The 25361-nt window shown below is 41.8% G+C and overlaps 1 protein-coding gene across 8 annotated transcripts in view; it reads right to left on the reverse strand.

Annotated features, from left to right (window-relative positions):
• ADGRA1 (adhesion G protein-coupled receptor A1) overlaps positions 1–25361 on the reverse strand; it is a 1508265-nt gene that overhangs the window by 1283937 nt on the left and 198967 nt on the right. Inside the window, exon 1 of one of the 8 annotated variants that reach the window (XR_011024439.1) lies at positions 24496–24555. The exons of the other annotated variants lie outside the window; for them this stretch is intronic. The gene's annotated coding sequence lies outside the window, so the exon portion shown is untranslated. Of the gene's footprint in view, positions 1–24495; positions 24556–25361 lie in introns of those variants that run through there. 8 annotated transcript variants of the gene reach the window in all.

Below are 25361 nucleotides of genomic sequence, written 5' to 3' on the forward strand. Positions count from 1 at the left end.
GGTTGAATCAAGACAGGTCTAGATTTCAAAAAAGCTTTGACGTATGATTCTTTAGCTAGTTGGGCATCCAGAAATACAGACAAGGCCGCAATTTGTACTTTTAGGGTGCTCACCGCAAGTTGCAGGTCTACTCAGTCTTGTAAAAAGTCTAGGACTATCGTCAAAGAGTTATCTGAAATTGAGACACTCTCTCTTAATTTCCAGCTGTTAAAGGTTTTCCAGACCTTTCTATAAATCTTATTTGTCATTTCCTTTCTACTCTTCAGCAGTGTATTTATCACTTTCTCAGAGAAGCCTTTATTAATCAGTAACTGCTTTTCAGGATCCACGCTGTCAATTTTAGGCTTAGTGGGTCGGGATGAAAGATTCCCTTTTGGAAAAGCAAATCTTTCCTCTCTGGTAGCGGAAATGGGTCCTGTAGCGCCAGAGATCTGATTATCGGAAACCATGATCGTTTTGGCCACCACAAAGTGATCAAAATTACCATGGCCTTCTCCAACTGAATCTTCCTGACAACCTTTGTTAGTAGATTAAACGGTGGGAAGGCATAAACCAGTCCTTCCCCCTTTCTGACTTGCAGAGCATCTTGTCTGTGAACTGGCAAAGATGCGTGCAGTGAACAGAAGTCTGGAACCTTTTAGTTCCCTGGGAACGCAAAGAGATCCAGACCCGGTAAACCCCACTTTCGAGATAGGAGATGAAATGTTTCTGGATTCAATTCCGATTCTGCTTCTAGAATAGGTCTCCTGCTGAGTTTGTCTGCTACTCTGTTTACTGAGCCTTTTATATGAGTTGCTGACAGTGACTTTAAATGTCTTTCTGCCCAATCCATAATCTCCAATGACAGAGACAGCAGGTCTGGCACCCTGGTTCCTCCTTGTCTGTTAAAGTAGGAAACTGTGACCATGTTGTCCGAGAGTATGTTTACATGACGACCCTGGACCTGATCTACCAGGCCTAGCAGAGCTTCTTTTACTGCAGAGAGTTCTCTGAAGTTTGAAGACCTTTCCTTTATGGTCTCCTACTACTTTCCTTGTACTTGACGTGAGCCCCCCACCCCCACGTGCTTGCATCCATGGTCACCCTGAGCACAGACTCCTGAATCCTTGTGCGACCCTGGGATAGATTTAGTGGATCTAACCAGTGCTGGTCGTAATGGAAAAAGCTACGCTTACGGATCATTACGCGTAATTTTACGCTATTACGCATTACGAAATTACGCTTACGGCATAGACATTCAATTTCGGTACATGTCTGTAATTACGCATAGCCCTTACGCAATTACGCGTAAGTATACCGTAATTCAGGTTATTACGTTATAGGCTTACGTGTAAAATCCTACTAGCAATTAATGCGTAAGGTCATGCTGCCAAGCGGAAAAGTTGACGCATGGATCAATGTTAGGTAGCCGCCGACTTTAAGGGTTAATAGCAAAGCCCCCTTAAGTGGTAAGAGCCTCAAATTTGGAGAATATATTAAGGAGATCAGAAGGAATAAGAGGAAAAAAAATTTTTCAAAAAGACCTTATAGTTTTTGAGAAAATCGATGTTAAAGTTTCAAAGGAAAAATATATACATTTAAAAACCCGCCGACTTTAACGGTTAATAGCAAAGCCTGCTTAAAATTTAGGAACACCAAATTCACAGGGTATATTAAGGGGATCAGTGGGAATAAGAGGAACATTTTTTTTTTCAAAAAGACCTTATAGTTTTTGAGAAAATCGATTTTTAAGTTTCAAGGGCAAAAATGTCTTTTAAATGCGGAAAATGTCAGTTTTTTTTGCACAGGTTACAATAGTGTTTTATTTTCATAGATTCCCCCAAGTGGGAAGAGTTTTACTTACTTCGTACTGAGAGTGGGAAATATAAAAAAAAACGACGTGGGGTCCCCCCTCCCAGACCTCTTTAACCCCTTGTCCCCCATGCAGACTGGGATAGCCAGAATGCGGAGCACCGGCCGCGTGGGGCTCCGCACCCTGACTATACCAGCCCGCATGGTCCATGGATTGGGGGGTCTCGGAAGGGGAGGGGCAGCCAAGCTTTCCCCTCCCCCTCCGAGCCCTTGTCCAATCCAAGGACAAGGGGCTCTTCTCCACCTCCGATGGGCGGTGGAGGTGGAGGCCGCGATTTCCTGGGGGGGGGGGGTTCATGGTGGCATCTGGGAGTCCCCTTTAAAAAGGGGTCCCCCAGATGCCCACCCCCCCTCCCAGGAGAAATGAGTATAGAGGTACTTGTACCCCTTACCCATTTCCTTTAAGAGTTAAAAGTAAATAAACACACAAACACATAGAAAAAGTATTTTAATTGAACAAAAAACATAACCACGAAAAAAGTCCTTTAATATTCTTAATTAACCATTAATATTTACCTGTCCCTTTAAAAGCCAGTTCCCACGCAATATCCTCGGAAATATACTAATCAATTACAATGTAACAAAGTTATTACAATGTAACAACTTTGTTACTTTGTAACACCACCGCACCCGACGTCACTCGCCGCTCACCCGCCGGCCGCCGCATACACGCTAAGTCCCCGCCGGCTCCCGCCGTCCACACCTGTCACCCATATACATGCTGGCACCCATGGGTGCCAGCATGTATATAGGTGACATGTGGGAGAGGCGGGGAGGGCAGCGGAGCCGGCGGGGACTTAGCGTCCCTTCACCCGACTGAGCTCTGAGCTATATAGCTCAGAGCTCTCGAAAGCATCTTTGTATTTGGGCTCCAAGGAGCCCCATTGGTCCTTAGCAGACCAATGGGGTTCCTTCAAATCAGAAGGAACCCCATTGGTCTGCTAAGGACCAATGGGGCTCCTTGGAGCCCAAATACAAAGATGCTTTCGAGAGCTCTGAGCTATATAGCTCAGAGCTCTGTCGGGTGAAGTGACGCTAAGTCCCCGCCGGCTCCGCTGCCCTCCCCGCCTCTACCACATGTCACCTATATACATGCTAGCACCCATGGGTGCCAGCATGTATATGGGTGACAGGTGTGGGCGGAGTGGACGGCGGGAGCCGGCGGGGACTTAGCGTGTATGCGGCGGCCGGCGGGTGAGCGGCGAGTGACGTCGGGTGCGGTGGTGTTACAAAGTAACAAAGTTGTTACATTGTAATAACTTTGTTACATTGTAACTGATTAGTATATTTCCGAGGATATTGCGTGGGAACTGGCTTTTAAAGGGACAGGTAAGTATTAATGGTTAATTAAGAATATTAAAGGACTTTTTTCGTGGTTATGTTTTTTGTTCAATTAAAATACTTTTTCTATGTGTTTGTGTGTTTATTTACTTTTAACTCTTAAAGGAAATGGGTAAGGGGTACAAGTACCTCTATACTCATTTCTCCTGGGAGGGGGGGTGGGCATCTAGGGGACCCCTTTTTAAAGGGGACTCCCAGATGCCACCATGAACCCCCCCGCCAGGAAATCGCGGCCTCCACCTCCACCGCCCATCGGAGGTGGAGAAGAGCCCCTTGTCCTTGGATTGGACAAGGGCTTGGAGGGGGAGGGGAAATCTTGGCTGCCCCTCCCCTTCCGAGGCCCCCCAATCCATGGACCATGCGGGCTGGTATAGTCAAGGTGCGGAGCCCCACGCGGCCGGTGCTCCGCATTCTGGCTATCCCAGTCTGCATGGGGGACAAGGGGTTAAAGAGGTCTGGGAGGGGGGACCCCACGTCGTTTTTTTTATATTTCCCACACTCAGAACAAAGTAAGTAAAACTCTTCCCACTTGGGGGAATCTATGAAAATAAAACACTATTGTTACCTGTGCAAAAAAACCTGACATTTTCCGCATATAAAAGACATTTTTGCCCTTGAAACTTAAAAATTGATTTTCTCAAAAACTATAAGGTCTTTTTGAAAAAAAAAATTTTCCTCTTATTCCCACTGATCCCCTTAATATACCCTGTGAATTTGGTGTTCCTAAATTTTAAGCAGGCTTTGCTATTAAAGAGAATCTGTATTGTTAAAATCGCACAAAAGTAAACATACCAGTGCATTAGGGGACATCTCCTATTCCCCTCTGTCACAATTTCGCCGCTCCTCGCCGCATTAAAAGTGGTTAAAAACAGTTTTAAAAAGTTTGTTTATAAACAAACAAAATGGCCACCAAAACAGGAAGTAGGTTGATGTACAGTATGTCCACACATAGAAAATACATTCATACACAAGCAGGCTGTATACACCCTTCCTTTTGAATCTCAAGAGATCATTTGTGTGTTTCTTCCCCCCTGCAGCTATCTTCCACTGAAGTGTCAGGCTGTTTCTTCCTGCAGAGTGCAGACAGCTCTGCCTGTATGTAATTCCTCAGTATGTGAAAGCCCAGCCAGCTCAGAGGAGGATTTATCCAGCTTGTAAAAGATAAGAGAGAAGAGAGAAGCTGCCCTAATCTAAATAATACACAGGCAGTGTGCAGAGAGGGGCCTGGAGAGGGGAGATGCATCACAGAACCACAACACTGAAGAACTTGGCAGCCTTCCAGACACAGGCTGACAAGTCTGACAAGAGAGAGATAAGTTGATTTATTACAGAGATGGTGATAGTAGAACGTGCTGCAGTAAGCCAGAACACATTAGAATAGCTTTTGGAACTTGTAGAATGATAAAAAACAGGATGCAATTTTTGTTACGGAGTCTCTTTAACCGTTAAAGTCGGCGGGTTTTTAAATGTATATATTTTTCCTTTGAAACTTTAACATCGATTTTCTCAAAAACTATAAGGTCTTTTTGAAAGAAATTTTTTTCCTCTTATTCCTTCTGATCTCCTTAATATATTCTCCAAATTTGAGGCTCTTAGCACTTAAGGGGGCTTTGCTATTAACCCTTAAAGTCAGCGGCTTTTTTATATTATACGGGAGCGTAATATTACGCGATTACGGCAGACTGTGTAATTTCAATGGGAGTTTACTGTCTTACGCGTAATGTGTTACGCGTAAAACGCAACCCACGGTCTACGCGTAATTAATTACGCGTAATACCGTAACTTTACACGTAACGCTTACGGTGCATTTGTAGTGAATTACGATGCGTAATTACGCTAATGCGTAATTTCGGCCCAGCACTGGATCTAACCACTGGATCTTCTGGTCCCACAAATGGTGATTTTTCCACTGGGTTGCAGGAACCACTGTTGTAGTACCCAGGAGTGGTATTGGGCCCACTGTACTGCCAGTATTGAGGAGGACACTGACCCCAGTAGGGACATGATTTCCCTTAATGAGACCTGACACAGAATCGCAGAGATCTTTCTGGAAATCTTGTCTATCTTCTCTTGTGGAAGAACTAGGTTTTTGTTTACTGTATACAGTATATAACCCAGAAACATAGTCCTTTGTGATGGAACTAAATTGGACTTTTCCCAACTTATTTTCCACCCCAGAAATTGTAGCAACTGAAGGCAGGAATTTAGATCCCCTCTCTAACTCCTGAGCTGAATGTGCCAAAACAAGGAAATCGCCCAAATAAGGGACGACTTATCTTCCTCAAATGGAGACAGGCTGTTTCCTCTGCAATTACCTTAGTAAAAATCCGAGAGGAAGATGCCTGGAATTGGTAGTGACAAACGACATTTCTGAACTCCAATGCAAACCTCAGAAATTTCTGGTGTTCGGGATGAATGGGCACGTGCAAGTATGCATCTTGCAAATCTACCGTTGCCAACCAGGCCCGAGTAAACAAAATATTTCTTACTGAGTATATACTCTCCACCTTGAATTTTTTTTCCTTTAAAAACAGATTTAGATGACTCAAATTGATTATCAACCGATACTTTCCCGACGGTTTGAGAACAACAAAAATGTAGGAGTAAAAACCTTCCCCTCTTTCTTTGAGAAGAACTCGTCGAATCACTTCCTGATCTAGCAATGTTATAACAGCCTATCTCAGAGCATTTGATTTTACTGAAAAAAGTTCAAAAACCCGTAATTGCAAAAGTATAAATCCATTTATTGCTAAATATACTATAAAAGATGACGCAGTGTGATTTTACTCCCTTCTCTTGGAGCTTTCGTAAGATAGAACTTGGTGGGAGGTCTGTTTTTGAATTCTAGACGATAACCTGACTATGACCTTGAGTATGAATGAACTTTGGGAAATGTCCTGCCACTGAGGAAGGAATTTAGACACCTTGTTCTGATTGTCAATTTCATTCTTTGGTTCCAGGAGTAGTTGCCTTAGAGGTAGGTCTACTACTACCTCTGCCTCTACCCCTGAGGAAAGAACCCCTATGATTTGCTTCTTGGCCTCTACCACGAAAAAAACTTTCTGGCCTGGAGTTTTTCTTTCCTTTATCCATGAATTTTAATTTTCTGTCTGTGGACCTGGAAAGTACTGTCTCCAGGCCCTTACCAAACAGAAGCTTACCCTCAAACTGCATGGCACATAATCTGCTCTTTGAGATCATATCGCCTTCTCAAGTTCTAAGCCAGATTGCTCTGCGAATAGAGTTAATTAAGGCGGCTGCTTTAGCCAAGACCCTTAGGGATTCAACTGTTGCATCAGCAATAAAGGCCAGCGCTCTGGAGATGACTGGAATAGCTTCCAAAAGTTGTTCTTGAGGAGTACCAACAGCAAATAACTCCTGTAATTCATCAATCCAGGAAATCAAATTCCTGAAAACACAAACTGTAGAGATCGAGGGCTTAAAGAGACTCCGTAACAAAAATTGCATCCTGTTTTTTATCATCCTACAAGTTCCAAAAGCTATTCTAATGTGTTCTGGCTTACTGCAGCACGTTCTACTATCACCATCTCTGTAATAAATCAACTTATCTCTCTCTTGTCAGACTTGTCAGCCTGTGTCTGGAAGGCTGCCAAGTTCTTCAGTGTTGTGGTTCTGTGATGCATCTCCCCCCTCCAGGCCCCTCTCTGCACACTGCCTGTGTGATATTTAGATTAGTGCAGCTTCTCTCTGTTCTATTATCTTTTACAAGCTGGATAAATCCTCCTCTGAGCTGGCTGGGCTTTCACATACTGAGGAATTACATACAGGCACAGCTGTCTGCACTCTGCAGGAAGAAACAGCCTGACACTTCAGTGGAAGATAGCTGCAGGGGGAAAGAAACACACAAATGATCTCTTGAGATTCAAAAGGAAGAGTGTATACAGCCTGCTTGTGTATGAATGTATTTTCTATGTGTTGACATACTGTACAGCAACCTACTTCCTGTTTTGGTGGCCATTTTGTTTGTTTATAAACAAACTTTTTAAAACTGTTTTTAACCACTTTTAATGCGGCGAGGATGGGCGAGATTGTGACAGAGGGTAATAGGAGATGTCCCCTAACGCACTGGTATGTTTACTTTTGTGCGATTTTAACAATACAGATTCTCTTTAAACACAAAAGAAATTGCTTCCCAAGCGCTTTTGGAATGAAACTTCCACCTTTTTATCTAGAGGATCTTTGAGTGCCCCCGTGTGACAAAGTCGCTTCTAATTTTAGAATTTACCACTTTTCTATTTCCACATCTTCAAAAGGAAACCTTTTAAAAGATTTCGGAATTTCAAATCTTTTTTCCGGTTCCTTCCACTGTTCATCAATAATCTGATTAAGAGCCTTGTGAACAGGAAAGGTTCTGGAAATTGGGGGCTCAAGACCTTTATAAATTTGGTCTTGAATAGAAACTTCCTGCTCTTTTTCAGGGATTTGTTCACCGTCATAGATAGCATTTAAAAGCTCAACTGTTTCTTCTGCGCTAAACAAAAATTGTGTCACTTTAGATATTTGGTCTGAGTCCTGGGTGGACAATAAATCATCCTCCTCAGTCCTTGATGAGATAGAAAAAACTGAATCTTCCTCATTAACCGTCAGATTATTCACCTGATTATTAGAGACAGAGGTAGAAGTCTGTGCAGGTGTCAGTTTGTCAGTCATTACATTTCTTAGAGTCTGAAAGGTCGACTGCATCTCAGACCAAAAAGAGTCCAAAAATTGTGTGATAGTTTTATGCCGGGCATACACGGCACGTTTTATGCGCCGGATCGAACCAGCGGCTCGATGCCGGCGTATCCCCGCTCGTCCGCACATGCGGATCGATTGGCACTCGTCCCCGCCGGCGCTTCCTTATCACCGCTCAATTCCTTGCCATTGTTCGCCGGCGGGAATCGAGTGGGCGCGGGTCGAGCGGCATGATCGGGCCAGCTGAATATTATCAGCTGGCCGGATCAGCTGGTCGATACATGGTACAAAAACGTACCGTGTATCCCCAGCATTAGACTCCTTGTTAGAAGTACTAGCATTCGCTTCTAAACAACTTTGACATAAAGGCTTGTGCCAAGTACTGGCTAGTTTAGCTCAACAGTTATTACATCTCCTAGACTTATTTTTGTGTTTTAGAGATGTGACTTTATCCGCAGGCTTAGCCTAAAAAAGAAATAGAAAACAGAATTACTTGTCACACTAAGCATAAGGACTTTCCTCTTTAAACAGCAGAGTGTTACCTTCATCTATGCTGTAAAGAGAAAACATACCTGTCCTGCTGTTGTAGGAGCAACAACGGCTGATCCACAAACAGTTTTCTTTATGGGTCCTGCTGGAGTAATGCTAGCTGGCTCCATAGTGAGTGAGGTCAAGTGCTCCCAGACCTGCCAAAGCAGGTCTAATACAAGCCAGGAGCCAGCGGGGAAATATCGTTTGGAAAGGAGGGCGCCGCTTGTGACGTCATACATACGGCGTCATGCGTACGTAGGGACGCATGCGCAGTAAGTGCTTCTGGACGCCTTCCTTCCATAACGCAGGAAACACCATGGTCTGGACGGTCTGGACTTCTACAACCACTCCTCGCCACCAGGACACCGGTAAGCTGACAACCCACTCTAACCCAGTGCCCTATCTCTGGCAACACCATGCCAGTGACCTAAGCCATGGACCCCCGTGCGGATAACCACCAAGGTATGGAAGCCCTTAACGACTCCTGCAAAAGGAGCTCACCCCCCTTAGAAGGTAGGAAACACAGTGAAAACTGTAGTATGTCAGGCTGTGCACACATATGTAAGGTGGCCAATTGTGTATGCAAATTTGGTAATGGTCTGTGTTTACTTTGATTGAGGAACTGGTGTACTCAATTTATTGGCCGTCCTGGAGGACACCTGGAGAAAAGGTCTTCTTCACTCTTTCATGACTCAAGTGTCAAAATTATCCAACCAGCTCAGCAGGAACTGTGGTTTGTTTTCTTTTGTTTCTTTTTAAAATGTACCTGGGCGCTTCTACCACCACTTTGCAGACTTTCATTCGCTGCTGAAGACAAAGTTAAGTACGTGATCCCAGGGGCTACTGCGTATCCTCAGCCCTGGCTGCATGCCTCTTCGAGAATGCTCCCATGGGCAGCAGGGGACTGCGCCAGCGCACTTAAGGCCTGTAATAGAGCAGAACACTTCCAGCCTCGGGAGCCTGATCAAGGAGTAGAGTACTGGAAAATAGGTCTCCCTGTATCCCTTTAGAGGTGCAGGGAAAGGACTTTTATACACAGAGAATCAGAGGACTGTAGAGGGCAGCCCATGTAAATGGATGTTGGGGGATTTTTTTTTTTACACTGTTACATGCGCTGAATGCAGATTACAGCTCTGTCTCTCCCACTGGGTGTGCTTGGGGTCATGTGGCAGGGCAATCAAGAGCCTCTGATAGAAAAAGAGCTGGGACAAGGTCCTCCAGCACCCAAGGCTGAGACACCAAAGTGCGCCCCTCCATCCCTCCCACCCCAGCTATCACACACTGATTACTATTAGACTAAGAGGGCCACAGGGCCCACAACGTCCCCAACACCTTAATATCTAGTTATCTGGCTTGCAGTCACTGCTATGTATCCCCTTTTGTTATTTCTTTCTGCTTCATACACAATTAGGAATGACAGCTGAATGAATTGTGCGGCCCCTCCTACACTGCGCCCTGAGGTTGGAGCCTCTCCTGCCTATGCCTCGGCCCGGCCCTGGGCAGAAATATGAGACCCAGAGGTCATTGCCTAGAAGCTTTACATGTCTGCTGCAAACCGCAAGACGAAACCACAGCAGGAAATAAAGACCGTACTAGGTACGTTCTTGGCAGTAGAAGCCCTTGTCTGCCAGAACATATTAGGTACATGCTTGGCAGGCAAAGGGTTACACCACCAGCAAGCAATAAAATACTCCAAATTTAGTTTTTCGTTTTTTTTTTACCAACTTTTGGTTACTTTTAACCTGTGAAATGCTTAGAGACTATAAAAGTCATCGCTAAGGAGATAATTTAGGAGAAAAACTTAATTGCATATGAGCTAGAGTGTGAATTCTAAACTGCAACTGTGACAGTCTGCAATGTTATAAATAAATCAATATAAGTAAAAAAAAATATAAGCAATACGCTTTTCTTTGCTACCAATATTCTAATTATTATCAGCACTACACATACACTTCACTATCACATAAGTTTATTTTTGTTTCAGATTTGCTAATGTACTCAAAAACTTTTGTTACACTACTGTTAAATTGGACTAAATATGGATAGAATATTCCACTTTCTCTAATCCTCCCTCATGAAAAATGGCCATATATAGTTAATTTTGTTGATGCCTGGCTTATCAAACAGAGGAAAGACATTACTGACATTTACATTAAACCTACGAACAACAAGTTCAGTTTTACATTACTAGAGTTTTCATTCTCCGAATACTAGACAACATAGTATACCTTTGGGTCAATTTCAAAGATCTGAAAGAATAGTATCAGATCCACATGTCAAAAATATGGAGGATGAATAACAGGAGAATAAACTTTCAACAAAGTAAGTATCCAGAGAACAGATTACAACAGACAGAAAGTTTTACGGAAAGACAAACCTGTTCAGGATAGAATTCTAAAACTGCTCCAATAGTTAAAACTGGCTAAAATGCGTCAATGCAAAAAGGCCGTCGGGAAAAACCGGTGCGTGGTGTAAACTATAAGCGGTAATAGCATTTATAAAAATATTGTGCTGTATTTTGTTTACAATAATGTTTTACAAATTGAAATTTTTTTTAATAAAGTGTATGAAATCGCAATTTGTAAAAATGATAATCTTCCCTGTGTTAAAAGTGAAACTTATAATTAAGTTTGTTAAAAAAATGATAATATATGTATAATTGTTATAATTGTATAATATTGTGTATAACCTTCATTTATCGTTTCTTCATGTAATAAAATCTGAAACTATTGTTTAGAACAATGAAAAAATATATATAAGTACGTTAGTAATATTTGCAATATTTGTAAAACAAATGTTTTACAACAGTTATTACAGAAATTTTAATACAACTAAACAACTCTCACACAGAACCCTCCCTCTACCTATCCCTTACCCTTAGACCCCCTGGTGGTGCCCAACTAAGACCCCGCTGGTGGTGCCTAACCTTAAGACCCTCCCCTGGTGGTGCCTAACCCTAAAACCCCCTAGTGTTACCTAACCCTAAACCCCCCCTAGTGATCGCTTTATTGTGTGGATAATAATGTTTTACAAATAGTGACTGTAAAAAATATATTACAATTTACTTACTTATCATAAACTAATAATCACAAGCGCAGTTTGAAAATGTTACTCTCCGGGCGCCTTTTTTTCCTGTCCGACACCCATCAAACGATATTTATTATGGGGAGTGTATGGCAGCACCCCTTTTTGTCCACTTGCCTCCTGCACCCAAATTTCCTGCTTTTGGCTAAAATATGCCTACCTAACAATTAAAAGAGGAACCGTAATGGCATATAGTAGAATAGTAGAATGTAATACATCACTCAAGACACACATTTTTATGTAATAAGCACTATATGTATATATATATATATATATATAGATATATATATATACACATATCTATATATATATATACACACACATCTATATATCTATATCTATATCTAGATATCTATATATCTATATCTATATCTAGATATCTATATATCTATATCTATATCTAGATATCTATATCTAGATATCTAGATATCTATATCTAGATATCTAGATATCTATATCTAGATATCTAGATCTAGATATCTAGATATCTATATCTATATATCTATATCTATATCTAGATATCTATATCTATATATCTATATCTATATCTATATATCTATATCTAGATATCTATATCTAGATATCTATATCTATATCTATATCTATATCTATATCTATATCTATATCTATATCTATATCTATCTATCTATCTATCTATCGCTATCTATCTATCTATCGCTATCTATCTATCTATCTATCTATCTATCTATCTATCTATCTATCTATCTATAGCTATCTATCTATCTATAGCTATCTATCTATAGCTATCTATCTATCTATCTATCTATCTATCTATCTATAGCTATCTATCTATCTATCTATCTATCTATTTTTTTTTTTTGTTTGTTGTATGTAACCCTACTACCCTCCTAGTGATGCTTAGACGAGGCTGCAGTGTCACACAGTCTTCTGTGCCAGAGCACTCTGGGATACCATGGGCTCCATTTACACAACTTTCCATAAAGTTTTGTAATTGATAAAAATAACCTTTCAGCACATTTACAAGCAAAATTATCACTCATAGCAAGTTGTTCCTAATTACCTTTCAATTACATTTCAAAATTACTTTTACCTTAATTATTTTATATTTTTGCTCTTTGGGAGCTTAACAAAGTAACATAGATAAGGTGAAAACAGAGGAAAATGGGTGAAAAAGCTTTGTGAATCATGCCCAATGTGTCTGCTCACTTCACAAAAACAAACATTGCATAGTGATGCACCTTGCCAGCAAGAAATATGTCTGAGATACATTTAGGGCCCTTTTCCACTTGCAGTCGCTAGCGTTCAGCCTGAACGCTAGCGATTGCTGAATCGCAATTACCGGCGATTCCCCGACGTTCGCGTCCGCGATTTTGCTATGCTATGCACTGCATAGCAAAATCGCGGCAAAAGTTGCTCCGCGGCGCGATCGCGATCAAGTAAAAAACGAATCGCGGTAGTGGAAATTACCTACCGCAATTCCTATGTTAAAAAGCAAACCGTAGCGATTTTAAAATCACTAGCGGTTTGCGATTTTGCGATTAAGCAGTCGCAAACGCTGTAGTGGAAAAGGGCCCTTAAGAATGTAAAGTAGAGTGAGGAAAGATTTTACAATGAGCAAAAATGAACTTCATTTATAAAGTTATTTTATTTATGAAGTAAAGTTCCTTGGCCTGTGACCTGACTATGCTTGTTATCTGAAATACACATAAAGAATCTCCACATAGGGTAATAACGTTCTATCTGCAGATTGCCTATAGCACACCACCTCCGTGTCAGTGAATTCATGAAAATGCGTGCCCTTCTCCTATAAATTTACTTCCTTTAACTCTATGCGCTCACCAGAAAAAAAGCCACCTCAGCATCCAGGTGGGTTTTAAGTTTTAATCATAAGCCTCTTGCTTGTACTCCTGTCCTGTAAAGATATGTGGTCTCCACATAGGGTAATACTGTTTCTGCTAATTACAGCAATATACAACACTCCTCCACAGTGCTTAAGTGATAACACTCCATGTTGGTGACTGACAATCCCCCTCACCCCGCACTAGTCGCTCACCAGATACAGCCCATCTCTGGATACAGGTGGATCATGCGCATAGCGCATCTCCTATTAGCATTCAATGGCAATGCAAACATTCTTAGCCTCTCTTGAGGATTCTTTTATTCCAAAATACTATCTCAATAAAACACATAAAATTCACATAAGTTTGCCTCTGGGCGCAATTAGATTTGCACTTATGCGTCCAGGTAAAAGTATGGCGTGTAACAAATTGCTGCCCAATGCCCATCTGCTTAATGGGTCCCGGATGAGGGTGCTGCGGCGTCCTGCTTGGGTCCTCAATCCCGCCGCGTGTGAGCCTTTGGTTCACGCAGCTACCGTTGACCGGCCAGTCCGTTTACTTCCTTGCGTTGCGCGTCAGACCTTAAGCTCTGCCCTACGCGTTTCGTTCTCACGCCGGACTCATTAGGGGCTCCACCTCCTGACGCCTGACGTCGCTTTACATGTTCGTGGTGCGCTGGTGATTGGCTCAAAGTAATTAGTGCTTGATGGGCATTGTTTACATTAAAATACAGTTGCATCACATCAAAAATAATAATAAAATCAATTAAGATCCTAAAAATGCTACTATTTAATTGAAAATCTACTCTATGCCGCAACTTAATATTCTCTAGTGGGCACTAGTTATAAACCCGCCATCATGTGGTGTGTTATGAATACTACACCTACTTCTAGGTTAGATTATAAGCAAATTAGTATTCAACAGTGCTTACAAAGACCATATATAAATAGATAAATAGACAGTGTATTATTAAATTGCAAAACTGTAAACTCCTGATTATATACATGTGCAGGCCTTAATGGTGTGATAGATAAATTATTGCAATATTAAAATCATCTGTTGGTGTTTTCAACTATACTATTCTGCAATTGGTTATCCCTACGGTGCCTGCTTCTGTATTGTCTTCCGATTCCCTCCTCCCATTCAGTCATTGGAAATATGGCAGTTAAGATCAAACTATGTTTAATTCATCTGGGGTCAGAGTTTTCAGATTGAATATCCATCTTCCTTCCGCTTTAGAAATCTCTTTCATCAAATTGGATCCTCTCCATTTTTCCACAGATTTTTCCAGAGCCATAAACTTTAGCCCTGCAGGATTCTTATTGTGGTGGACTCTGAAATGATTAGATACGCTGTGGCTCTCCATTCCTTTTCTAATGTTGTTTATATGTTCCCTGGTGCGTTTGAAGAGTTCCCTTGTGGTCCCCCCTATATATTCCAGTCCACAGGGGCACCACAAAATCTATGCTACCCCTTTCGTTCTACAGGTTATACACGGTTTAATCCTGAAACTCTTGTTGGTGTTTCTTGATCTAATCTGGTCTCCCCGGATGGCCTTTGCTTCCCTGCATCCCATACAGCTTTTACAAGGAAAATAGCCATTCTGCCTGAGCAAATTGCTTCTTGGTTCCCTGGCAGGTTCAATACAGCTCGAGACCAGAGAGGATGCCAGTGTTGAAGCTTTCCTGTAGATAAATTGTGGCTTCTCAGGTAATACCCTCTTCAATGTTCCATCCGCTGTTATAATGTTCCAGTTTTTCTTTATTATTTTCTCCAGGTCTCTATGCTGAGAATTAAAATCCATGAGAATGGAATATTCCTTATTATTCGTGTGTTCTCTTGTTTTATTCTGTAACAGCTGGTCTCTTGGTAGAAGGCCCACCTGTATTCTGTCTGTTCTTAATGGCGGTTCTTCGTACCCCTTTTCTAAGAATCTTTCTAAGAGGGTCTCACTTTGGGTTAGGTAGTCTTCAATATGGGTACAGTTGCGCCTGAGTCTAACAAATTGGCCTTTTGGTATGTTCTTCAGCCAATTATTGTGATGACAGCTCCCTTTCGGTATAAATCCATTTCTATCAGTACTCTTAAAGAATGTCCTGGTGATTACTCCCACTTTGTCCTTAACTATCTGTAAATCTAAAAAATCAATTTGCTGCTTTGCTAATATTAACCGTTATATTGATTTCTGACCATATTTCATTCAGGGCCTCACAAAACTGTATGAGGTGTCCTTTTGGATCTCGCCACACGAAAAAAGAGGTCATCTATAAATCTTGCCCAGGAAACTACATTCCTATAACGTTCCATTTGTTGTACTTGCTTCTCCCATTCTCCCATGTAGAGATTCACTTCAGAGACAAAAAACAAAAGACCGAGAGCCCAAATGGTGTGGTATTTCAAGGCGATATAGACACAATTTAATCAAAACAGATTTATACTCACAAACATGGGTTGCCCCTAGGCAACCACTCCATATGCAGGTGGGGAGAATTAGAACCTGACCCCACTCAGGTATAAGATGTCGCTCTCTGTAGAAGAAATTAGGAAAAATCCTTGCCACCACAGGTGGACTGCATTCTGATTAGGATGAGGACCAGAGGCGCCAAAAAGAGTAAAACAATACTACGTTAAAAAAACTTGGGGGGAGACGTACTCACCACCCTTTCAACAGACCAAAAGCCAATGGAAACCACAATAATTGGTCAAAAAATTCAACAATTTATTAGTACTCCCAGGTGCTACGCGTTTCACGGGATTATCCCGCTTCCTCAGGCAATCAAACAGGAGCACAAGCAATTGGGGGTCTGGAACGAGTTAAAGCGCCTTAAATCGTTCCAGACCCCCAATTGCTTGTGCTCCTGTTTGATTGCCTGAGGAAGCGGGATAATCCCGTGAAACGCGTAGCACCTGGGAGTACTAATAAATTGTTGAATTTTTTGACCAATTATTGTGGTTTCCATTGGCTTTTGGTCTGTTGAAAGGGTGGTGAGTACGTCTCCCCCCAAGTTTTTTTAACGTAGTATTGTTTTACTCTTTTTGGCGCCTCTGGTCCTCATCCTAATCCCATGTAGAGATTAGCCACACTGGGTGCGAACTTGGCCCCCATCGCACAACCAGTTTGCTGTACATAATATGAACCCTCATACCAAAAATAATTGTGATCAAGGGAGTACTGTAGCAGGCTAGTGATGAAATGTATTTGCGCTTCTTTCAGATTCCCATTGCTTAATAGGGTATCCTTAACTATCTTTATACTCTTGCCGTGTGGTATTACTGTGTAGAGTGATGCTACGAGACGTACTACAAAAGTCTCCCTCCCTAATTTCCACCTGTTCAAGAATCTGTAGCATATGCTTGGAGTCTTTTAATAGATTTGGTATTTCAGCTACCCTCGGTTGTAGGAAAATATCTATATATTCCCCTACCCTTTGTGTGAGGGATCCCATCCCACTCACTATCGGCGTCCGGGTGGGTTATCTGCATTTTTGTGTATCTTTGGATTGAAGTAGATGACCTGGATTCTGGGTGTAGTTGGCAAGAGATATTTTAATTCATCCATCGTGATGATGTTCTCCTTTTCCCCCCACAAGGAGTATCTGCGTCAGCTTATCTCTGTAGGCATTTGTGGGGTTTCCCCTAAGTACTTTGTACGTTCTTGAATCCTGTAGAATGTGTGTCACTTCCGTTGTATATTCTCTACTCATTACTACCAGCCCCCTCCTCCCTTTGTCTACTGGTTTCAATATAAGGTATTTATTTTCCACCAGAATTTGTATTTCTTCCTTCGTTTATATCCCTGAATTCTCTTTAGTTGCAGCTTTTTGTTCTACTGTTTGGACCTTCTTTCCCCCAAAAATAATTCTTAATATTAAGCTTACGGGTGTATCTTTGAATGTCCAGATACGCCTCAAATTTATTTAACTTTTTTGGGGGGGCACGCATTTTCACTAATTCACAGACAGGGAGGTGGTGTGCAATAGGCAATCTGCAGATAGAACGTTATTACCCTATGTGGAGTCTCTTTATGTGTATTTCAGATCACAAGAGCGCAGCAGTGATTATTGGATTGTTTTAATTTTGGACTTTTCTGCAGCGATCCCGGTAACTAGGAAATTGTGAACAGAACGTTGGGGACTTTTTGCCTCAATTGTACACTCTGAATATGCTTGTTATCTGCTTGCCCAAATTTCATCTTTTAACACAGACGTTTTTCTTGTTTGATTGAACCTAGACCATGCTAAAAAATGACCACATTGTGGTGGCAAATTTTCTTCCTGTTGCTACATCAGGGGTCATAAGGTGGTGGTTACCAAAAGTAAAATTTCTGTCGACCTCTGCAGTACATACAGTGTGGTAAACACTGGAATGTCAACTAGATTCCTTGCCTAAAAGGACAACTGAAGTGAGAAGAATATGGAGGCTGCCATATTTATTTCCTCTTTTCAATAGCAGTTGCCTGGCAGCCCTGCTGATCAATTTAGCTACAGTAGTGTCTGAACAGCTCCAGAAAAAAAGCATGCAGCTAATCTTGCCAAATCTGACAATACTGTCAGAAACACCTGATCTGCTGCATGCTTGTTTAGGGCCTATGGCAAAAGTATTAGAGGCAGAGCAGCAGGACTACCAGGTAACGGTATTGCTTAAAAGGAAATAAATATGGCAGCCTACATATCCCTCCGGCTTTAGTTGTCCTTTAAGGAGGCCCTTGCCAACAACAGCAAAAGGGTCACGAATACCACTACAGATACAAATGACTGACGCTGCACTGTTTTTTGTTTTGTTTTGAGATTTTTTTTAAGTTGCTTTATTTTTACCAAGTTTAATAAAACTGAAAAAAATTAAAAAGAACTAAATATTCCCTTTAAGATAGACAGTGCCTTTCCTTCAACAAAAACTTCCTCGACATGTAATGTCCAGTTGTCGACATTAATGTCCAGTTTCCGTCTTTCAAAGTAGTGTGAGCCGTCCTCCTCCAAGATTTCTGTAACGTTATGTCAGTCACTCTGAATTTTCTTCTTTCTCTTCCTAGTCTCCTTAATTGGGTCAATTATTTCCAAATGAATAAAAAATGTTGTTCTTAATTAGAGGGGAAATCTTCGAGCCATAAGAAAGCATTTAAGCTTTTTAGACGCAGCCGGCAATTATCCACGAAGCCTTTCTCATTTTTCTAAATTCAACTGAAATATTTAATGATTTGTCATAAATTACAGGAGCTGTTATTACAAGAAAGTTTGCATGATTTATAAGCTGGCAAATTGTACGGAGCGGTTATGAAATGGACGTCTCTAGGTGAGATGGTGATACGCGTCATATCACCAGCCCTCTGGTACAAGTGTTCGGGTAGTGGATGAAAACTGACTAATCTAGCTCTCCAAAATACTTTGCAAATGCCTTTTTTTTGTAACAAGGCAAAATAAGTTTTAACTTTCAAATGTGCATGAAGCTACTTCCATTATGAACAATTTCTGGACAGTGATCCTTATGGATATTATGCCATTGTTTCTCTATAAGCCAGGCCTATATTCAGAACACACTACATCAATGTATAAATGGCATCAAGTGTAAAAGCAAAGGTAGATAAACTTTATTATGACAAAAAGCTAAGTGGAGGGGGCATTTTACAAGAGTTCAACTTATTCCTAGCAGGTTATCCCATCCTCCTCATATAGAGAGATGGGCTTGATTCATTAAGCTGCACTGCTAAAGCAGCACACCTTAATTTGAAGGAGCGGCCACTATGCATGCCTTACATAGAGCGCTCGCTGCTATGTAAGGAGCGTGCCTTCCTATGCATAGTAACTATACAGGATCTTCTAAAAAAATTTGCATATTGTGATAAAGTTCATTATTTTCTGTATTGTACTGATAAACATTAGACTTTCATATATTTTAGATTCAAATACACACAACTGAAGTAGTTCAAGCCTTTTATTGTTTTAATATTGATGTTTTTGGCACACAGCTCATAAAAACCCAAAATTCCTATCTCAAAAAATTAGCATATTTCATCCGACCAATAAAAGAAAAGTGTTTTTAAAACAAAAAGTCAACCTTCAAATAATGATGTTCAGTTATGCACTCAATACTTGGTCGGAAATCCTTTTGCAGAAATGACTGCTTCAATGCGGCGTGGCATGGAGGCAATCAGCCTGTGGCACTGCTCAGGTGTTATGGAGGCCCAGGATGCTTCGATAGCGGCCTTGAGCTCATCCAGAGTGTTGGGTCTTGCGTCTCTCAACTTTCTCTTCACAATATCCCACAGATTCTCTATGGGGTTCAGGTCAGGAGCATTGGCAGGCCAATTGAGCACAGTAATACCATGGTCAGTAAACCATTTACCAGTGGTTTTGTCACTGTGAGCAGGTGCCAGGTCATGCTTAAAAATGAAATCTTCATCTACATAAAGCTTTTCAGCAGATGAAAGCATGAAGTGCTCCAAAATCTCCTGATAGCTAGCTGCATTGACCCTGCCCTTGATAAAACACAGTGGACCAACACCAGCAGCTGACATGACTTTACTGACATCACTTACTGTGGGTACTTGACACTGGACTTAAGGCATTTTGGCCTTTCCCTCTCCCCAGTCTTCCTCCAGACTGTGGCACCTTGATTTCCGAATGACATGTAACAGTTGCTTTCATCTGAAAAAAGTACTTTGGACCACTGAGCAACAGTCCAGTGCTGCTTCTCTGTAGCCCAGGTCAGGCGCCTCTGCCGCTGTTTCTGGTTCAAAAGTGGGTTCATGCTTCCATCTGCTGAAAAGCTTTATGGAGATGAAGATTTCATTTTTCAGCACGACCTGGCACCTGCCCACAGTGCCAAAACCACTGGTAAATGGTTTACTGACCATGGTATTACTGTGCTCAATTGGCCTGCCAACTCTCCTGACCTGAACCCCATAGAGAATATGTGGGATATTGTGAAGACAAGGTTGAGAGACGCAAGACCCAACACTCTGGATGAGCTTAAGGCCGCTATCGAAGCATCCTGGGCCTCCATAACACCTGATCAGTGCCACAGGCTGATTGCCTCCATGCCACGCCGCATTGAAGCAGTCATTTCTGCAAAAGCATTCCTGACCAAGTATTGAGTGCATAACTGAACATAATTATGTGAAGGTTGACTTTTTTTGTTTTAAAAACACTTTTCTTTTATTGGTCGGATGAAATATGCTAATTTTTTGAGATAGGAATTTTGGGTTTTCATGAGCTGTATGCCAAAATCATCAATATTAAAACAATAAAAGGCTTGAACTACTTCAGTTGTGTGTATTTGAATCTAAAATATAGTGAAGTCTACTGTTTATCAGTACATTACAAAAAATAATGAACTTTATCACAATATGCTAATTTTTTGAGAAGATCCTGTAGGAAGGTACAGTCCTATCTAAGGAAGGCATGCTCCTTACATAGCAGTGACCGCTGCTATGTAAGGCTTGCATTAGTGGACACTCCTTCACGTTAAGGTGTGTTAAGGTGCGCTGCTTTAGCAGTGCAGCTTAGCTATTCAAGCCCATGTTTCTCAAAGAACATCATTCTTATATCTCACCTGAACAGTCATTTAAAGTGAACCTGTCCACTTCATACAAGTCTCAAATGTCTTGCCCCAATGTCAAGCGGTTTTGGACCATTGTCTCAACATTAAAGCTTTTTGGAGGCAAGTGGTCGATTACGCCTTAGATACATTACTTAACTACCTTCCCTTTGCTCCAGATTGGGTGCTGTTTGGGATCTTACACTTTACTCCAGATTGGGTGACATTTGGTATATTGGTGATAGAGGGAACAAGAGCTACTAGGGGTAGCAAGAAACTCACATTCATTATCTCTGCAGTAGCGAGGAAAACACTCTTACAAAATTGGATTTCTTTCACTCCAACGCTGTATAATGTTTTTATGATAGACTAGATGGAAACCTCTCAAAAGAAGGAGACTCGCACATAAAAATTCTTTGAGGTATGGGAGAGTTTCATGGACGCACTTAGGCCTGGTGCACACCAGAGGAGATTTTCTAAGCATTTTGAGTTTTTAAATCTGCTGCTAATGTTATTGTATGTGTCTGTGCACACTGGAGCAATGAGGTTTTGTAAAAAAAAAACATAGCATTACATTGGGAAGAGCTTTTGAAACCTCTAGCGTTTGGGCGCTAGAGGTTTCAAAAGCTCTTCCCAATGTAATGCTATGGGTATTTTTTACAAAACCTCATTGCTCCAGTGTGCACAGACACATAGGATAACATTAGCAGCAGATTTAAAAACTCAAAAGGCTCAGAAAAACTCCTCTGGTGTGCACCAGGCCTAAATCAATCAAGGAGCAAATCATTGCAAACTTCCATTTTACAAAATGGTATTTAGAAAGAGAGGTACTAAATGGTCTGTCTGTAGTTATAAGGGAGCTTTCGACCACCTGACAGTGTGTCTTTCTGAAGATGAACTTATGGTTAATGCCACGGTTTTTGTGATTCCACACAATGGGCCCGATTCACAAAGCTTTTTCACCTGTTTGCCTCTTTTTTCACCTTTTCTAGGTTACATTTTTTAGATTCCAAATAGCAAAAATATAATATAATCAGGCCTAGATTTACATCACAGGAGCCTATAGGCACAGATGTCCTGGCACCCTAAACTTCACCCTCCATGAACCTAAACACACCCTTTGAACTGCACCACAAGTGTTCTGGCTGGTCCACCTGTCTCCTCACTTAGTTCCCTTGCTGTTATAGGTAGCTACAGGTGCCCCCTAGTATTAGGCAACCAAAGCCATCCTCAGTACTTGGAGGTACCTCTAGCTACTTAATACTAAGTAGCTAGAGGTGCACCCGACTGAAGGGAGATCTGGTTAGTGAAATCATGTAGAGAGCACAAGAACCGGGTGAGTAACCTCTTATTTACACTCTGCTCAGACTCTGAATAGGAAAGAAGGGGGGAGGCACTAGGGGATGGGAGTAGTCCGCCTTTCCATCATCAGGTGCCTGTAGGCACATGCCTATAGTGCCTTATGGTAAATCCATCCCTGAATGTAATTAAGTTGAGAAAAGTAAGATTGAAATGAAGTTAATCAGGGACAATTTACTTTGAGTGATTATTTTGCTTGCAAATGTGCTGAAAAGTTATTTTTATCAATTAGGTGATAAATAACTCGTGTGTGATACGTTTTGTCAATAGAGCCCAATGTGTTCGGATTTTGTTAATTGATTAATGCAGTTTTCTGCTGTAATACTGTTACTTTTTACCAGTGTGATTGCTTTCCTTTCTTTATACTTGCAATTGTGATTGGTCAGATTTCTTTTCCGGTTTTACTCCCCCTTCAATAAAAATTGTTTTGTCAAAAATAAAAATTCTTAAAACCATGTAAGCAGCAGAGCTCTATATGCAAATTGCTGGCAAGCACATATTGCCCACTCCCACATACAATCCCCAAACAGACTATAAGGAGATTGCAGTACTGCAGACAAAAGCCATAATGTGAGATTTTAACTGTTTATAAGTTAGATATGCATATCTCGTCTTATGTCTGCCTACAAAGATCTGCTGTGCTGTTCTTGCCATCCTTGTACAATACTGTAATATATAGCGGAGATACCGCCACAGAGGCAAGCGGCATGGCGGCTATCTCCGCGTACCAGCCGGCGGCCTCTGCCGCGCAGTTACACGCTGGTGATCTGCCTGGTCCTTCTATTGCATAGATTGAGGGCTACGCGCGCGCGCCAAGTGACAGGACTTTTATGCGCATAGAAGGGGAGTCAACTGATCTGTCTAGTCAGCTGACTCCATCGGTCCTTTAGATTGGCTGAGTGATGAGGGCGGCGCTGCGGAGCATTTCTGTATATATACTACTGGTCTGTCAGTTGCTCCGTGTCTGCTGTTGCGAATGCTATCGTGTTAGCGCTCAGACACTAGCCAGATCCCAAAGTGTGCTAGAACCAGCTGGAGCTGGGGATCCACACTTAGCCAGATTCTGTTGATAGCTTAAAGTACTAATCACATTGTATTATCTGTTATGACCTTCTGCTTCCTTTGACTATTCTCCTGCTTGTTGATTCTGTACCTTTGCTCATCTGATTCCTGTTGCCGACTCTGCCTGAACGTGACATTGAATCAGCCTTCTGTCTTTGTACTTTATCTGTCCGTACGTCGCCAACCCAGCTTGTCTGACCCTCCGGTCCTCATCAGTGGGCCTAGCCACTGGTGAGGGATCTGTAGAGTTTTCACCTGCTCCGCAGGTGTCCACTAGCTGCAGTATAGTCTGAATCGCCTGCTCCTCAGGTGATCATCCTGTGCAGCACTGTCTGTAACACCTGCTCCTCAGGTGTCCACCGGCTGAAGTATAGTCTTAATTGCCTGCTCCTCAGGTGATCATCCTGTGCAGAACTATCTGTAACACCTGCTCCTCAGGTGTTCACGAGCTTCAGTATAGTCTGAATCACCTGCTCCTCAGGTGATCATCCTTTGTAGCTCCAGCAGTGGTCCCCGCTCCTCAGGCGTCCACTGACTGCAGTACCCTCTGAATCATCTGCTCCTCAGGTGATCATTGGCTGCAGTACTGTCTGAATCACCCGCTCCTCGGGAGATGATCTCTTCCTCATTACTGTTGCACCAAACACATTTTCACATTGGTTGTTCTGTGTCTAGCTATACTAGTATTATTGGTGATTCTGCAGATCACCACATAATCAGGTATAGCATCTGTATTATTGGTGATACTGCAAATCACCAATAATCAGAAAATCTGTTTTGCTGACACCAATCGTTACAAATACCCTGTACTTGGCTAATAAAATCTGATTCTGAAATGTATAATCCAGCTTTCAGCCAGCTACTTCAGAAACACTTAGCCTTCCTAATTGCAAGGTAGGGACTGGATATGGATCTACACACAGAGATTCTAAGTTACAAGCCAAGTACAAACTTAGAACAAGTACCACCAGTAAAAGTATTGCTTCTACTCATGGATTACCATAGCAAAATACTGATGTGCCCCTCTCTTGAGAGTGCTTACAGCTCTTGTTCAAGCTCAAGCATATTAAACCGAATGCAAAAAGGTTTTATTACATGGCTGGATGAGGTTGCAAAGCCAACTTCTTGTACCAACGTCTTATACTATACTAGTAAAAAGGCCCGCCCGTTAAAAAACAGGTGCTAGGACTCGTCCGCTAAACCCCGGCAACGTGCATACCGATGCATCCTGCTCACCCGTCTTCCACCACTATCCAAAGTATATACACACAGATGTTGCTTGCTTGGCAGTTGGAAAAAGCTGTTATTTCCCACAATGCAATGAGGTTCTCAGACAGCAAACTTAAGTCTGGAAGCAGGGAAACCCACACAAACAGGGACAGGACGCAGAGACACAGGGGTTTATTTTATAGGACTAGTGACCTTAGCCTGTTTAAAAACTGGCTAGTTCTGTTGCCACTCCGCTGTGCGCACGCACATTTTGGCCCCATCCTTTCTCAGCTCTCCTCCGTGTCTGTCCCTCCTTGCACATGAGCGCAAAACACGGGACACACACAGGAAGTGCAGGGACGCAGAGACACTTCAACATTATTATATACAGTGGTTTGCAAAAGTATTCAGCCCTCTTGAAGATTTCCACATTTTGTCACATTACTGCCACAAACATGAATCAATTTTATTGGAATTTCCACGTGAAAGACCAATACAAAGTGGTGTACACGTGAGAAGTGGAACGGAAATCTTACATGATTGCAAACATTTTTTACAAATAAATAACTGCAGAGTGGGGCGTACGTAATTATTCAGCCCCCTTTGGTCTGAGTGCAGTCAGTTGCCCATAGACATTGCCTGATGAGTGCTAATGACTATATAGAGTGCACTTGTGTGTAATCTAATGTCAGTACAATATAGCTGCTCTGTGACGCCCTCAGAGGTTGTCTAAGAGAATATTGGGAGCAACAACACCATGAAGTCCAAAGAACACACCAGACAGATCAGGGATGAAGTTATTGAGAAATTTAAAGCAGGCTTAAGCTACAAAAAGATTTCCAAAGCCTTGAACATCCCACCGAGGACTGTTCAAGT

The sequence above is a fragment of the Hyperolius riggenbachi genome, chromosome 10, assembly GCF_040937935.1.
Source record: "Hyperolius riggenbachi isolate aHypRig1 chromosome 10, aHypRig1.pri, whole genome shotgun sequence".
NCBI lineage: Eukaryota > Metazoa > Chordata > Amphibia > Anura > Hyperoliidae > Hyperolius > Hyperolius riggenbachi.